This window comes from Ictidomys tridecemlineatus, chromosome 4 (assembly GCF_052094955.1).
Source record: "Ictidomys tridecemlineatus isolate mIctTri1 chromosome 4, mIctTri1.hap1, whole genome shotgun sequence".
NCBI lineage: Eukaryota > Metazoa > Chordata > Mammalia > Rodentia > Sciuridae > Ictidomys > Ictidomys tridecemlineatus.
Genome location: NC_135480.1, coordinates 10,856,117 through 10,873,715, shown reverse-complemented (window position 1 = coordinate 10,873,715; position 17,599 = coordinate 10,856,117). Strand labels below are relative to the sequence as shown.

The window sequence follows — 17,599 nt, the reverse complement described above, 5'->3', positions numbered from 1 at the left end:
GCATAAAGCCCTGGGTTCAATCCCCAGCCCCCGCCCACACACACACAAAAAAAAGATTCTAAAGTTTATTTGGAGGAGTCAGTGTGTAGAATAGCTGAAAAACACCTGGTAAAAATAAGAGAGTATGAGGACTGATTTGTTTCCTTGATTTATTTATAAATTACAATATACATATATATCACAAAGAGGTAAGCAATGTGGTTCTTGCACAGGAAATGACTAGACCAATGGAACAAAACTGTCCTACGCATTTATGTATGGGCACTTGGAGGGATTCAAAATTGGGGGAGAAAGAATGAGTTCAACAAATGATGTTGCAATAATTGATAATCATGTGAAAAAATGATTCAGTCTGTATTGAAAAATACATTCCAGATTAAAAGTCTAGTCCTTAGGAAAAAACATCCAAAGTTTGGAGAAGAATTTATTATCTTTTTACAGTTATCTTTTACAGTTCTGGTGCAGGGAATGTACCTCTGAAGCTGCCGGAAGCCGTGAAAGGACAGTTGGCAGATTTGAGTACTTAAAAATAAAAAACCTTAAAACAAAAGACAGAAACAAAGTTAAAATAGAAGTGACAAATTGGGCTGATGTTATTTGTAAATTAAACAAGATCAAAAACCATAGTATGTATTTATAGGTACGATTCTATGCCATATGCTTTTATTTTTCTTTTCGTGGCTGGGGATCACACTCAGGTTCTTGTGGATGCTGGGCAAGTGCTCCACCACTAAGCTACATCCCCAGCCCCATTGTTTTGTTTTTGAGACAGGGTCACACTGTTGCCCAGGTTGATCTTGAATTCCTGGGCTTGAAAGATCCTCAGCCCCCTGATTGCTGGGAGTCCAGGCACTCGCCGGTGTACCCGGCTATATTATATACATGTATTAACCACACCTTTCTGTAAGGGATGTTTGGAGGTTTTTCCCTACCACTACAGGTTGTGAGCTCCTGGAAGGCAGGTATTGCTTCTGCCTTTGTCCCTGTGTTTCCAGCATTCCCAGCATTTTGCAAGTTCTTGTTACTTGGTGCTCGGTATTTGTTGTGTGAACAGATGGTTGTATGATTGAATATGGAGGATGAATTGCAGTCAGGGGAGAGGGCTAGGTATCAGCTGGGGGACAATGGCCCTACACCTCAAAAAGAAAGCAGATTTGAGAAAGATGGAAAAGACAGAACACACAGGTTGAGGTGGCTGATTGAATAACATGGGGCTTGGGAGGTGGGGAATGTGTAAGAAAGCTCCCTGGCATAGCTTTCTGGCCTGGGTAGCTGGATGGTTCGTGCCAATCACTGAGCCAGGGAGCACAGAGGAAATGCAGCTTTGCTCGAAGGCTGCTAGGAACCTTGATGAGCTGAATTTCAGGACATCTAGGTGGATAGAGCCAGTATAAAGTTGGACCCACTGGAAGGAAGTCAGTCTGCTGTAAAAAGTGAATTTCATAAATCAGTAATGGCTCCATGTTTATTAAAACACACACATGGCTGCAGTAAACAGCATAGCAAAACCAGGGACAGCTTGTGCTGTGGAAGGTTACTGAGGTAGGCCAGCTATGAAGGATGGAAGGGAAACTGTGCTTGGGTATGCTTTAGCTTAGGTCTCCAACTCACATTTGCAAACCCTGGGTGTCAGAACTACAAGCCATCTCCAATCCTCTAGATTCTTCCAAAGATGTGGCCTGGTCTTTGGACCTTTGTTGACCAGGCTTCTGACTCCCCACTCTCCTCCCACTGTGGCTCCTCGTGACTTTGAAGAGGCTGCGAGTTTGGCTGGCCTCCCAGGACAGCTGCCTCCCAGGGCCAGGAGCAGAAGGGAGGGCCTGCAGGCCACATAAGAACCAGACTGGTTGTTTCTGGAAGATCCCAGCTCATTCCAGAGCAGAGAGGGGGCTGGTGGTGGGCAGGGCTGTGAAGAGGTGGTGGACATGGTGGTGGAAGGCTGCTGCCCCACCATGACTCAGCACTCTGCTGATCTGGGTGGGTTGGGCTTGGGCTCCAAAAGTGCTTAGTCACAGAGGAGCCAAGTCAGAAGGCCTTCAGGGCTGTGTCTTCACTGTGAGGAGGAGGAGGGAAAAGCCTCCATTTCAGAATGGGACAGACCATGGAGGCTGGACCAGGAACAAAAGGGTCCTCTTGACCCGCCTCACCTGGTGTCTTTTAGCACAAAGGGAGTGTCACTTTTCCTACCTCAGTGCCTTCCAACCTCTTGTGCACTCTCAGCAGGTGCTGCGACTCTCTTTCCCTTCTAGGGATTGGTCCTCTGCAGGTACAGTTGAGGACACAGTGGATGGGAAGAGTCTGCAGCGTTTCCATTTCCACTTTTTTTTTTTTTTTTTTTTTTTACAGATAAGGAGGTAAGGCTCAAAGAAGGCAAGGCTTGCTCAAGGCTGTAGAGTCAGTGACTGGAACACAAGCTGAAAAATGTAGGACGGGCCCCGTGGAACACTGCCCGTGGAACACTGCGTGATCATTAGAAATGGTAAACGTGTCTCCAGGAGGTGGAGATGGAATAATGTTATGCGAAAACAGCACAGCCCCAAATAGTCCCCGCAAGCTGATTACAATGAGAGAAAAAAAAATCACAAGGCTGGAAATATAGGTGAGGTCTGGAGGAGAATGGGTTGAGTGATATTTTAACTAAGGAGCTGTTGCAAAAGTCCGGGACTCCCCATGAAGTCAAGCGTTGTAGGAAGTTAAGAGTCTGGAAATTCAAGAAATTGGAAAAAACATGGCTTAACCCGATTCCGGTACATTTCTGGATGATGCAACCAGCTTATTCCGAGAGCTTGTCTTTAAATGATTTCTTGAGAGCCGATGAGGACACGCAGATGCTAGGTCTAGGTACTCAGAGTCCTCCTCTTCCAGAAGGGTAAGGGTCAGAATCCACAATCTGGAATATTACAGGACTACTGAATGAGACGTTCTTTTTTTCTCTTTTTAAAAAGGCAACTCAGGCCTTACTACGGCTTCAGGGAAGCCTTCTCAGATCCTGGGTGGGAGAGTCCGTTTCTGCCAGAGGCTGTATCACTGGCCTGGACTATTTGTTTGCTCCTCTGGACTTTGAGCTCTTTTTTACACTGTGACCCCAGCACAGGGGCCCTTCCAGTTCTGGCAGTTTTCAGCTCAGATAACTCTCCTCCAATCATCTTACCCAGTGGAACAGTCGGCTGTCCTTGTGGCCCACGGGTCCCTGGAGGTGGAGCCTGTGCTAGCTCCCTGCTGGGTCCTCCTCAGTGACTCCTGGCACATCGGCCCAGATCCTAGAAGCTTCCAGAAAGCCACCTGGCCTCTCTGAGCTTTGGTTTCTGTATTTATCCACAGCATCTGGAGTCAGGCTTCCTCCAGCACCTCCCCTTGGGGTGCCCCCACCACCACACGCCATCTGCCTGTACCCAACCTCAGGGCATGCCCACATCACCCGGTCTGTGCCCTTTGGCCAGATTGGGATAAGTGGCAGGAGGAATGCCTTGGAGAGAGTGAAAAGAGAAACGTGATTTGCAAGCCTTGGCAGGGCGTCTGCAGCCAGGGCCTGGGAGGGCTCTCTGTGGGAATGGGGACTCGAGCTGCCTTGGCCTTTCACCATCCATCATACAGACATGCACTCACTCTGCCCACACCCCGGGGAGTCTGTGGAAGCCCAGTGCCTCTGAGCTGGTGAAGATTGAGAGGTTGAAGGGGAAGTCTTGAGTTAGGGGTCTTTGTGCAAGTCTGGGAGTGAGGAATCCTGGACTCCCCTGTAGGGAGCAGAGGGGAGGAGGAGACACAGAAGCTTGCTAGGAATCCAGAGTTGGCAGCCTGGGGCAGAGCGGAGTGGGAGCAAAGGGCAGCCTGGGGTGACCAAATGGCAAGTTAGCAGAGTGAGGCGGCCAGTGTGGGCGGCCAGGCAATTCCCCTCCCACCCACGAAGGTCTCTAGTGTAATTCTGGCAAACTAGCACGTTTGGCTGGGCCAGCAGATGGGACCTAATGGCCCACAGAGGGGAGTCTCAAGTGCCCTCCAAAAGATTAAGGACCCCAAAATCCTCATCTAAGCATGGAAGAGGCCTCATTCAACCTGGGGCTACTACCAGTGTCCCAGGCTACCTCCTGCCTGTTCTGCCTGTCGCAGCCTTACTCTCCATCACTTCTGCTTGTACCTTGTGAGACACAGAGGCAAGCATTTCAAAGCCTAGTAGGTGTGAGGCACTCGGTTCAATCCTCAGCTCCACATATAAATAAATAAAATAAAGGTCCATCAACAACTAAAAAAAAAAAAAAAAGTCCTGCAAGGGAGCCCCCTGACTCAGGGACACAATTGTGACTCTTCTGTGTCCCTTTTGCAGGCCATTCACCCCCTGGGCCTTCTCTGCTGCCTTACCAGGATGTTGCCCTCACACCTCGGGGTGTAGGAAGGCTTGCTCGGCCCAGCCCACCTGCCCCAATTTGTCTGAGCCTCTACCCAGCTCAGATAGCCTCTGGGAGGTTTCTCTGGCTCCCCAGAGTTGAGACTTTCTCTTCCTCGTGCCCTCCAGGTTCTGGACACATCTCCACCGCCCTGTGGTACTGCAGTGACCTTTCACACCTGCCTCCCTTGCTGCAAGGGCAGCTCCTGCCCTATTCATGTTGGCTGCGACCCAGCAAAGCACCTGCCTACTGAGGGCGAGGGCTAGGTTTCCTTGGCTTTAGCTCTAGTCCAGCACTCACTCCCCTTTTCCCTTCTAGGCTGGTTTTTCTGCTCTCCACGTGGAAGATGCAGAGAATGAGCCAGTCGTTCTGCGGTTTGAAGATTACACCACGCAGAGACCCAGGATGAGGCAATCGGGGCTGGGACCAGATGGGTCATGGGGTAGTGACACCATGCTCACGGGCTTGACCATGCCAGTTCCCTTGGTAACCGCAGAGTGTTTCCTCAACTGGGGGAATTTGTGGACTGTCCCAGGGGCCAGGGGAGGAAGTAAAGAAGGATGGACGTGGTCAGCTCACTACTAGAAAGAAACACCAAGCACTTCCTGGTAAGGGACTAGAGCATTCTTGGAGTCACTGTCATTCAGTAAGTATAATGTGCTGGCCCTGTGCCAGAGGGTTTACACAAAGCAAGGTGACACCTTTGTGGCTGAAACCAGCAACACCTCTGTGGAGTAGGTGGGGCAGGTCACCTGTGCTGGTCACCTGTAAGCAGGTTCCTTTCCACAGGAGGAAACTAGAGGTCACCGAGGTGGGGTGACGACCTTGCCTACAGCTGCTTGTCACCTGGATTCTCACTCAGTGCCCTGATGTGGCCATGGTGATGACATTCTGAAATTCATGACACGAGGCCAGGGGTGTGGAGGAAGAGACCATTGAGATTCCAGTCCCTGGGGGACTTATGAAATCCAGGCCTCTCTTGACATCCAGGGAGGGGATGAGTTCCAGCAAATACATTGTAAGCGCTGTTATGCCATGTTGTTTAGGGAATAGTGGTGAGGGGAAAAGTCTGTGAATGTTCTGCACAGACACCTCTCCCTCTCTTTCTCTCTCTCTTTCTCTCTCTCTCTCTCTCTCTCTCTCTCTCTCTCTCTCTCTGTGTGTGTGTGTGTGTGTGTGTGTGTGTGTTTTCCGTCTCTGGTTGTCTGAATCTCCTGATGGGAACCTGCTGATTGGGAGGCTGACCACATGCACCTACGTGGGGAGCAGCTCCTGCAGCCCAGGGTCCCGGGCAGAGGTGAGCCAGCTCTCACCTTTGACCAACTTCAAGACGCCTGGGTCGGCAGTTGGCACTTTGAAAATATTTGTTGTGAGGCCAGTTGTGGTGGTGCCCGCCCGTAATCCCCGCAATTTGAGAGGCTGAAGGACCTCCAGCCTGGAAAACTTAGCAAGATCCTGTCTTAAAACAAGTAATAGAAAGGGATGCAGCTCAGTGATGGGGCACTCGTGGGTTCAATCCCAGGTTTAAAAAATAAAAAGCACTCGCTATGATCTTGCTAAAAGCAAAGCTTTAAAAATTGCAAAATCAACAGTCTGGTTGCCTTGGTAACGGAGTCTGCTTGGTGCAGATTCTGTCATTCCTTGGAAGGCACCATGGGGAATTCCGTGGCACGGCGCAGTCAGCGGACTTGATCTCCGGTTAGCTCCCGAGTTTGGTCCGTGGCTGAGAGGCCTCCGAGGTAACTGGGCAGCCTGGGGACTTCTGGCTGTTCCGTGGCACCCCTGAGCAGGGCAGCTGGGTCTAGGCCCACTCTTGGTGGCGCTTTGGGGTGTGCTACTAAAAGGTAGCAAGAAAGGCTCCTCAGAGCTCCCTGCCCCCCCCCCCCAGGGCTAGGCTGTTCCCCAGGGCCTGGGGGGGGCACATTTCTGGGAGCTGTAAGCAATGCCTCCCGGAAGATCTCAAGGCCCCTGAGTCCTCCTGGGATCTGAGAACCACACTACCTTTCCCACAGAACCTCAGGCCACTTGGAGCTGGAGCTGATGACAGGTCCAGAACGGAGGGTCCTTCACCTCCAAATGGGGCGGTGCCGGCTCCTGGGTAGGGGCCTGAGCTCTCTCTGTGGAGGACTCACCACCTTTTAGGTGAACCTGTGGTCTCAGGCTTAGAACCCGGTTGGCCTGAGTCTGGCCCGGCAGTGCCTTCCCGGGGAAGGCTGTCCTAGACAGTTTTCATTTCTGTTTCTGGCTGCCTGGGTGATATTCTAACCCCCTTCCAACATCCTGCCTTTTAAAATTAACCGGAATCATTGTGTCAAACTCAGCAGCTCTATATTTTTTTCTTTTTGCTCACCTGTCAACCTCTTTTCAATATTATGGGTGTGTATGTGCAGTGACAGGAATTCAGATCTCTCTCTCTCTCTCTCTCTCTCTCTCTCTCTCTCTCTCTCTCGGTCTGGATTTAGTGATTTCTCCAGATTCATAATACCCACCCCCAATGCCCACCCTCCTTGTGGATACTGGATCTAGATTTTTCTCTGGAGAACTATTTCCTTCCTTCCACCCCTGCTATGGGCTAGAATTAGAACTGCCACCATCCCTGGACTCAGGGTAGACATGTTTTTCTGTCACTTGCAACAGAATTTTCAATCAATTTATAATTGACATAATCTAAATGGAAACTAATTTCTTCTTAGGTCACAGAGTTTTCAAACCAGAAATAAGCCTTTGAGACTATCTAATTAAATACTTTCATTCAGTAATTCAACTAACATTTTTTATTTTTTTTATTTTTATTTTTATTTTTTTTTAAAGAGAGAGTGAGAGAGGAGAGGGAGAGAGGGAGAGAGAGAGAGAGAGAGAGAGAGATTTTTAATGTTTTTTTTTATTGTTTAGTTCTCGGCGGACACAACATCTTTGTTGGTATGTGGTGCTCGCATGCCAGGCGAGCGCGCTACCGCTTGAGCCACATCCCCAGCCCAACTAACATTTTTTAAATGGTAGCTTTTTGTTTGGCCATGGGCTAAACTAAGAAACTGGGACCCACAGAGAAGAGGAGACCAGCCCAGGGCTGCACAGAAAGTTGGTGACTGAGTCAAGGACTAGAAACTTCTATCGTGACGTGATGTTCCTTTGCTTCCTAGGTTTAACTTTCTCCCCCACCCTCCATTTCTTTCTTTCTTTCTTTCTTTCTTTCTTTCTTTCTTTCTTTCTTTCTTTCTTTCTTTCTTTCTTTCTTTCTTTCTTTCTTCTTCTCTCTTTCTCTCTTAGGATTGAACAAAGACAATCTCTGTCACTAAGGCACATCCCTAGCCCTTTGTATTTTTTATTTTGAGACAAGGTCTTGCTAAGTTGCTGAGGCTGGCCTTGAACTTGTGACCCTCCTGCCTTAGATTCTCAAGTCACTGAAATTACAGATTTGAGCCACCTTGCCCACCTTGGTATGAAATTTCTTTTTCTTTTCTTTCTTTCTTTCTTTTTTTTTTTGTACCAAGGATTGAACTCAGGGACACTTGTCCACTGAGCCACATCCCCAGCCCTATTTTGTATTTTAATTAGAGACAGGGTCTCCCTGGGTTGCTTAGCGCCTTGCCCACAGTTGCTGAAGCTGGTTTTGAACTCACCATCCTCCCGTCTCAGCCTCCGAAGCTGCTAGGATTACAGGAGTGCACCATCGCGCCTGGCTTGGTGTGAAATTTCCATGTGGCTGTGAACACGAGCAAGCAGGGAGTAGTATATGCCAAGCAGTTATCTTTGTTTTTTTCTGGGCAAAACAGAAGTGGTGTAAGCTGAGGAGGCAAGAAGAGAGGAGAAGAAGAAAGGGGAGTGGTTAAGAAAAAAATAACAAGGACAAAAACAGCACGTTTGAAAAATGTGCCCCCCTGACAGTCATGTGCTGTATAATGACACTTTGGCCAAGGAAGGACCGGGTGGGCGCATGACAGTGACACCATAAGATTAGAATGGAGGCCTGCTGATTGCCTAGTGACGTCACAGTGTAAAGGCATTACCTGTGTTTGTGGTGAAGCTGATGTAAAATAAGCCAACCCTGCACGCTGACAGCCGCCTAAAATTATGCCCGTGAGAATTACGCACAGCAGTAATGCTCGATAATGAACGACCAGGTTCCTGGCTCGTGTATTTAACATGCGGTACTTTTCACCATTATTTCGGGGTATACGCCTTCTACTTAAAAAAAGTTAACCGTGAAGCCGATGCCACGTGATGCCCACAGCAGCCTCACGCCACTCCTGTTTCCTGTCTCTCAACAGCATCAAGAAACCACATTGAGTGATGGCCCTAGACCATCTAGGTGTGCCAAGGACACTCTGTGTCCCTTCCACAACCATGGAATTTGCTAACAACCTCACTCATCAGAACATGTACCGCTGTTCAGTGTGCATGTTGGTATAGACCTGAAAATCACATCTCAGCCCGCCTTGTCCATGGAGAGGACTAGAAGGGAACAGTCTAACCGGCTCTGAGCCCAGGGTGAGGCCTTGGGGACACAAGGGTCCGGTCTTGGGGACACATGAATAAGGTTGCCCTGCCCTGAGGAGCTCCCAGCCAGGCCAAAGGCACGTTCCTCCTAAACGTCTTCATAGTCATCTCGCCAGCCACACCTGCTTGCCGGTAGGGCTGCATCCCGCCTGGACTTCTGCCTCCCCACTGGGACCTTAAGCAAGCAAGTTGCAACTGGAAACCCCAAGTGGAGCCCAGTGGAGCACTGTTCCTAAGTGATCAGAAGGGATTTCAAATGCTCCGTGTTTAGAACTAAGCCAGGCTGAGAGGGAGATGGAGACGGAACCCCACCAGTCAGGCGACCCGCAGAGGGCCCCGTGGAAGTTCCTCACCCCTGACCTGGCCTGCCCTTTTCTTCGGTGCTGCAAGCCCCAGAGCTAAACTCTACTGTCTTTCAGGCAGTTGCTTCTCAGCAGCTCCCCTGGGTGCCAGGCACAGTTGCTGGTCAGGTGGCAGAGCGGGATGAGCTGCGTGAGTTCTCGCTCCCTGGCATCCTGCCTTGGGCCCCCTTAGCACTCTGCTTCTTGCACACCAGTCCCTGGAGTGCCCCACAGGTTCTGTGTGGCCCCATTTCTGTCCCTCTCCTGAGTCTTTCCTCCTCAAAGCTGACCCCTATTATCGCTGAAAGACCAACCCTTCTCCAAACCCAGTCCAATCCTGCCTCGGCGGAGACGTCCGGATTCGGAGCTGATCTCTCTCTGGATGTTCTCCTGCCAGCAGTCATTCCTCCAGCCTTTGCCGAGTGACAGTAGACCATGGTGCCATTGCACCGCCAGTCCTTCAATGCACAGGGACACCGAGGACTCAGAGGACACAGGAACCTCCTTATCTCAGCCCCAGGGCAGTGACTCCCTTCTTTCTTGGATTTGCCAATTACTCTCTCAGTGCATCCAGCCACCCAGGACCCCAGGCCTGGCACGGTCCTGGCTGCAGCCTGGGACAGCTCTTCCTATGAGCTCCCTCAGCTAGGCCTCCTCTTCTTGAACTGGTTATCATGAGAAAGGCTGGGATAACCAGACAGAGGATAAGGACCAGCCTCTATAGCACAGAATCAATTAGAAAAAAAACCAAAAAATCAGGCACAGTGATTTAATCCACGCCTATAATCCCAGCAGCTCAGGAGGCTGAGGCAGGAGGATCAAACATTCAAAGTCAGTCTCAGCAACTTAACAAGGCCCTAAGCAACTTATCAAGATCCTGTCTCAAAAAATAAAAAGGGCAGGCTGGGGCTGTGACTCAGTGGTAGAGCGCTTGCCTTGCATGTGTGAGGAGGCACAGGGTTTGCTTTCAGCACCACATAAAAATAAATAAATAAATAAATAAAGGTATTGTGCCCATCTACAACTAAAAATATTTTTAAAAATAAAAAGGATGTGGCTCAGTGGTTAAGTGCCCCCGGGTTCAATGCCTGGTACTGTAAGGGACCGGCGAAACGTCGGAAGAAGAGACCACAAGAGACTGGCTTCATGCAAAACACACAAGGGGATTTTTATTTAGGATCCAATTCAGCGCGCTGAGACTCTAGGCCCACTCAAGAAGCAAGAGCAGCCCAGAGCCCAGAGCAGGGGTTGAACAATGCTTAAGTACACCTTTTGGGGAGGGGGGGTGTTTGCATACATCACAGTCTCCTTTAACAAATCACCATACACTGCGGGAAAATCAAACAATAATTCTTAGACTTGATTAGTACATTTATTGGCGGGAACAGGGCTGGCTGGAGTGATAGGGCTTTCCTAAGGAGGGGGTTACATTTAAACTGATTGGTTCGGACCCTGAATATCTACGTGAGGAGTTGCACAGGACTCCAGGCCATAATCCAACTAAATGGCCAGTAGGGCCTTGTCCTAACAGCCTCAGGAATTTAACCCATGATTTGCAGTTTAGAGCAGGTTTACAATGCCTGGTCCTTTACATTTTAACTCAGGCTTTGCAGCTTAGAAACTTTACCCTTTCAGTACCAAATCAAAATAATAAACAACTGAGGTAAACAAGATGAAGTAACTTTCTCAACAGTTTTAATTGTAGAATGGTTAACCATATGCTCTGCAGAACTTTTTCATCTTGTTTCGTGTGAAACTCTGTACCCCTGAACAGTTGCTCCCCATTTCTCTTTTCCCTACCTCCTGATAACTATAGCATCTTACTTTCTGTCTCTATGAACTTGGTTACCTTAAATAATTCATGTAAGTACGTTTCGGCTGGCTTTTTTCTCTTAGCATAATGTCTTCAGAGTTTATCCATATCATATCTTACATCAGGAGTTCCCTCTTTTTGAAGGCTGAATAATATTCCATTGTATGTATATCACATTTTCTTCACCACCCCTCCCCCCATCTGCCTATAGACATTTAGGCTGCTTTCACGTCTTGGCTGCTGCGTAATGGTGCGATAGACACAGCAGTGCAGATCATCTCTTTGTGATTCTGATTTCATTTCTTTTGTACATAAACTCAGAAGTGAGATCCCTGGATCCTACAATAGTTCTCTTTTCATTTTTTCAGGAAACCTCTGTTGTTTCTCATCACAATGCACGGTTGGACTGACCTACCAACAGTGGGCAAAAGTATAATTTCTCATTATTCTCAAACTTTTTTGTTAATCATCTTTTTTGGGGAGCTGGAGATTGAACTCAGGAGCATGTGACTACTGAGCCACATCCCCAGCCCTATTTTGTATTTTATTTAGAGAAAGGGTCTTATTGAGTTGCTTAGCACCTCACTGTTACTGAGGCTGGTTTTGAACTCACAATCCTCCTGCTCAGCCTCCCAAACCACTGGGAGTACAGGCATGTGCCACTGCTCCTGGCAATTTTCATTTTTTGATAGTGAGGCTCACTGTGTGGCCCAGCTGGTCTTGAACTCATAGACTTCAGGGATCTTCCTGGGGACGACAGGCATGTGCTCCTATGCCCGGCCCAATTTCTCCACATTCTCATTAATACTTATTATTCTCTGTTTTTTTTTTTTTTTGATAGTAGCTTTTCTAATGGGTCTAAGGTGGTATTTGTTGGTAAAGATGGCACCTGGAGTGCTTCTCTTCCGGGAGCTCAGGTCCATGACGCACTGAATGAACCATCACCTCCAATCCCTGTGAATGGCGCGAACTTTGAATGGCGCACCTCCAATCCCTGAAGTGGCACGAACTCTCAGCCAATGAAGAAGCTAACAGCCCACTTGCCCTGCTCCTCCTCATCCTGTGTTAAGCCCATAAGTATCAACACCCTGTTCTTGTTCATTCTCTTACTCTTACTCTCTCTTACTCCCTCCCTCCCTTCCTCTCCCTCCCCCTCTCCCCCCTCTCCCTCTCCCCCCTCTCCCCCTCTCTCTCCCTCTCTCTCCCTCTCCCCCCTCCCTCACCCTCCCCTCCTCTCTCCCCCTCCCCCCTCTCTTTCCCTCTCTCTCCCTCTCCCCCCTCCCTCACCCTCCCCTCCTCTCTCCCCTCTCCCCCCTCTCCCCCTCTCCCCCTCTACCCCCTCTTTCCCTCTCCCCCCTCTCTCTCCCTCTCCCCCCTCCCCCTCCCCTCCCCTCTCCCCCTTCCCTCCCCCTCCCCTCCCCTCTCCCCCTTCCCTCCCCCTCCCCTCCCCTCTCCCCCTTCCCTCCCCCTCCCCTCCCCTCTCCCCCTTCCCTCCCCCTCCCCTCCCCTCTCCCCCTTCCCTCCCCCTCCCCTCCCCTCTCCCCCTTCCCTCCCCCTCCCCTCCCCTCTCCCCCTTCCCTCCCCCTCCCCTCCCTCTCCCCTCCCCCTCCCCTCCCCCCTCCCCCTCTCCCCCCTCCCTCCCTCCCCCTCTCCCCCCCTCCCTCCCTCCCCCTACCCCCTTCTCTTCTGGGACTGGCCGCTATGGTCCTGCTAATAAATTCTCGGACAGGTAAATGGTTGTTTGGCTTGCTGAGTTTACGGAGCTTTTCCATCATCCTTTACAGTATCTCCTTCCTCCCCCCCCCCCCCAAGGCCTTGTGCATGGAGACAAGCACTCTACCAACTGAGCTGTGTCCACAGCCCTCATTGGATTTTTGATTTGATTGGTTGGGCATCTTTCCACATGCTTCGGGCCATTTGTGTGTCTTCTCACAGAAATGGCTATTCAAGTTCTTAGCCCATACCTTGTGTTCATTTACGTCCTGGGGACTGAGCCCGGGGGTGCTTCACCCCTCAGCTACACACCCAGACCTTTTTATTTTTGATTTGGAGACAGGCTCTTGCTAAATTGCCCAGTCTAGACTTGAATTTGCAATCCTCCTGCCCCACCCTCCCCATCACAGGAATTATAGGTGTGGGCTCCTGCACCCAGCTCCCGAGGCCATTTTAAAATCCGGTTGTGGGAGTTTGCAGTAGGAATGCTTTATCTGTTCTGGACACCAACCTCTTCTCTGATATGCAGCTTTACAAATAATTCCTCCCAACCTTTTGGTGGCTTTCTCACTTTGAGGATTGTTTCTTTGGCTGTGCAGACATTTTAAAGTCTGATAGAGTCCTTTTGTCAATTTTTGTGGTCATTGTAACCTCTGCTTTTGGTAACAAATGAAATCAAGTCACGGTCCCTTCCGTCGAAGCCCCCCACCTCCGGCCATTTTCTTGGAAGAGTATTATAGTTTCCTCTCTCATGCTTAAGGTCTTCAGTCCATTTTGGGTTGATTTGTGTGTGTGGTATAAGGTAAGAGTTCATCTCCATTCTTTTGTGTGTAGATATACATCTTTCCCAGTTCCATTTGTTGAAGAGAGGGTCCTTGTCCTCGGTTGATGCACAGTGGGGAAGCAGAGTTGGCCACGGATGGGAGAGTTCATTTCTGGGCTCTCCGTTCTATTCCATTGGCCCATCTGGGTTTATGGCAACACCACACTGTTTTGATGACCAGAGCTTTGGAATTTGTTTTGAAATCAGAAAGGGTGAGGGCGCCAGCTTGGTTTTTTCTCAAGATTCCTTTTGGCTATTCAGGGCCCTTTGAGATTCCATGTGAGTTTTTTTTTTTAGCTCTAGATGGACACAATACCTTTATTTATTTACCTGTGGTGCTGAGGATCAAACTCATTGCCTCCCACGGGCAAGGCAAGCGCTCTACCACCGAGCCACAACCCCAGCCCTCTCCGTGTGAATTTTAGAATTTATATTTCTACCAAAAAAAAAAAAGCCATTGGGATTTCAGTAATTATTGCCTTGAATCTGTAATCACTTTGAGTAGTAAGGCCAGTTTAAGGATGTTAAGGTTCCAATCCGTGACCCCAGGGCGTCTTTTTATTTGTAGGTGTCTCCTGTAATTTATTTCAGCAGTGTTTCGTAGTGTGCAGTGAACACACCTTTCGCTTCTTTGGTTAAGGAGTCACTCAATTGTTAAAAGCCGTGTTACTATGGAGAATTCCTAAAACTTACCAGGACAGCATGACCCAGTGAGCTTCCACGTCTCCATGGGTACAGCTTCGACGGCCATCCACCCCCACGCCCTTCCCTTCTCTACCCACTCCCCACCTTCCACCCTGGATTATTCTGAAGCGAATCTCAGACAATGTCGTGCCATCTGTTAATGTGTCTCTAAAAAGGGAACTGCTCTGCTTTTGGAACCCAACCACAGGAAACACCCGGATGCCATTTAAAAAAAAAAAAAACAAACTAAATGTTCATTAGTGTCTAACTAAGATTTGTGTTTGGCTCATATGCACTGCAAATGCCCAGTGTGAACCCTCTACTGCTGAGCTACCCACCCAGCCCTCTGTGTTTCCTCTCCTGATCCTCAACCCCATCAGGATTATTATTATTCTTGCACTGGGCACTCCATCACTGAGCCACATCCCCAGTCCTTAAATTTATTTTTTTAAATTTTTTTTTATTTTGAGAAAGGGTCTCTCTAAGTTGCCAAGGCTGGCCTCGAACTTGTGATCCTTCTGTCTCAGTTGCTGGGATTATAGGAGTGGGACCTTGTGCCCAGTACCACTCAGGATTTTGCTGACTACATTTTCGTGGAATTATTCCAACATGCTCCTCTGCCTCCTGAATTTCATAGAGACTTGATCAGATATATTGGACATAGTTTTTGGCAAAGTCAGGCTTCAGGTGTATTTTTGTTTTTCTATCAGGAGTTACACAATGTCTGTCTTTCTATTTGTTAGCAACTGTTGATCTATTAATTTATTAGCATGTTCAAATGATATTCACACCATTCCTTCCTTCTTTATTTATGAGGTGGGATATTTCTATGGAGAGGACTTCCCTTTGTGAGCTATTTGGTTTCCCTGAGGTATAGTTCTTAAGAAAAAGTTTTTGACTTTTTCCTCTTTGTTTTCCAAATAGTAAGTTGGTTTTCTAGTATCTACTGTAGTAATCAGTTTCCCGTTATTATAATGGGATACCTGAGGCAATTAAATTATAAAGAGAAAAGGTTAATTTTGGCTCACAGTACTGAAAGTAACATTCCAAGATCAAAAGGTCTTTTTGCTTTGGGTCTCTGGTGAGGGTGACACATCATGACAAGAGCATGTAGCAGAGCAAACCATTTCCTCATGAGCTAGGAAGCAAGAGACAGGCAGCAAGAGAAAGAGGCTGGGGTTCCACAGTCTCCTTCCAGGGCCCACCCCAGCGACCCACAGCCTTCCCACTAGGCCCTGCCTTCTAACATTACCACCCTGGGGACCAAGACTTTAAGGCACAGACTTTGAGGGATACTCATCCAAACCACAGCATCCCCCCAAATGATCAGTGAGTTTTTAAAAATCGTTACGAACTCACGTCTTTTCCCCGTGTTGACGTTTGCCAGCTGACTGTGGTCATTGTCTGCACTGAGTTTCAGATTGTCCCCATTTGAATCTAGTAGCAGCCTGTTTTCCCCTGACCCCTGAGACCTTTTTGCCTTTTCAGAGGATGAAAATAGGATCTTTTTTTTTTAATACTATTTTAAGAAAAAAATGTGCATTTATACTGAGACTTTTAATTTGAATCCAGAATCCTGGAATTTTTGCTTCATCTCGTAGCTTTTTACATCTGAATTGCTTCTTTCTGCTCTGTTCCCCAAATCTCAGGGCTCAAGGACACCTGCCTGCAGGGTTCCTTATCCACCTGTCTCTCTACCTGGGCAGCAGACTTAGAGTAAGTTTTTATAGTTGAAAGCAGCTTCATATTTTGTTTTTATGGATTTCTTCTAGTAGCAAGTCCCACGAGGGACACGTAGTCGAAGCCATCTAGAAGATCCTCTGTGTTCCCAGCTGCCAGTCACTGCACAGCGAGGGGCACCGGCTTCGTTTTTGCTTTCAGTTTTAAGAATTCTTGTTCATTTCTTTTCTTTTTTTTTTCCCCCGTGGGGGTTGGTGCTGGGGATCAAACCCTGAACCTCATAGATGTGGAGCACGCGTTCAGTTCAACCACCGAGCTACACCCCCACGCCTGGGAATTTCTTTTAACGATTTAATTGAGCTTTATGATCATATAAAATATGTACACGGTAAAAATCAAATAAAAATCATGATACGCTCGAAGGAATCCCGCGTCTATTCTTTTCTCCCCACCCTGTCCTTTCTTTTTTTTTGTTGTTGGAACCACCCATGTTTATTTTTTAGTTCTAAGACGACATTTATTTGCATTTTAGAATTTGTATTTTTCTCTTCCCTTCTTAGATAACCCATTGCTTTTGAGTGCCCTATACATCCTGCCCTCCTCGTTGTCTTTTTCCTTTCCCGGAGGGTCCTGGGATCTCTTTGTGTCCGTCTGTGCAGCTCCTCCTGCACAGTACCCCATTGTGTAGATGGACTCTTGTTTATTTCTCCAGGCCCTTGTTGATAGACGTTTGGGTTCTTTCCAAGCTTCGGCTGTTACAAATAGCATGGCAATAAGTAGCTGTGTGTGAGTCTTTCTGTCTTGTTTGCGATGCATCTTTGGGGTGCAGTCCTACAAGCGGGACGGGGAGACGGGGGAATGCGCCTGCAGGTTTGCTGACCTTGTGAAGCTCAGGCATGGCGCAGGTTCACGTCCCGCCCGCAGTGGGTGAGAATAAGGGGGATTTTTCTCATAGGCGGGACAAGAGAGGATTTTGTTGGACCTTTTTTGGATTTTGGCCAATCTGATCAGTGAGAAATAGTTCTTTGGGGCAATTTGCATTTCTTTTACCATAAACAAGGTTGGGTGTCTTTTCAGACAGTTCTGAGGCCTTTGCCTTTTTTTTTGTAAACTATTACTATTTTTAGTGCATTTTTCTATTGGGTTGCTGGTCCTTTAGAGTATATTAGAAGCTCATTGTATACAAAGAATATTAACATATTTTTATACTAAATATATAAATGGCATCTGTGATGTAGGTTGTAATTTTCTTTTGCCAGTCCCCTTGCCATTTTATTTATTTAAATCTTATGTAATTAGTTGTTTTTCCCTACAAAACTCAGTTCGTTAAAGCATTTTCCCCTTCTTGTTTCTGGATATCGAGTCAGAATTAGAAAAGTCTTCCCCATTCCCAAATTGTAGAATTTAACCATGCTTTCTTTCTTTCGGTGCTTATACAAGTTTCATCTGATTTATTTTACTGGGAATTGAACCCTTACCACTGAGTGTAGCTCTTCTACTGAGCCACATCCTCAGTCCTTTTTAATTTTTTTTTATTTAGAAACAGGGTCTCCCTCGATTGCAGAGGCTGGCCTTAAAATTTCAATCCTCCTGCTTCAGCCTCCAGAATTGCTGGGATAACAGGTGAGTCTCACCACCCCCACCACATTTACATCTCCAGTCCCTT

The 17,599-nt window shown here is 47.9% G+C and overlaps 1 long non-coding RNA gene across 1 annotated transcript; it reads left to right on the top strand.

Moving 5' to 3' along the window:
• Positions 1–2,348: 2,348 nt before the first annotated feature.
• On the top strand, positions 2,349–11,867 carry LOC144376999 (uncharacterized). Its single transcript, XR_013437465.1, has 2 exons — positions 2,349–4,990; positions 8,651–11,867. It is a non-coding gene; the product is annotated as an uncharacterized LOC144376999 (long non-coding RNA).
• The last annotated feature ends 5,732 nt before the right edge of the window (positions 11,868–17,599 follow it).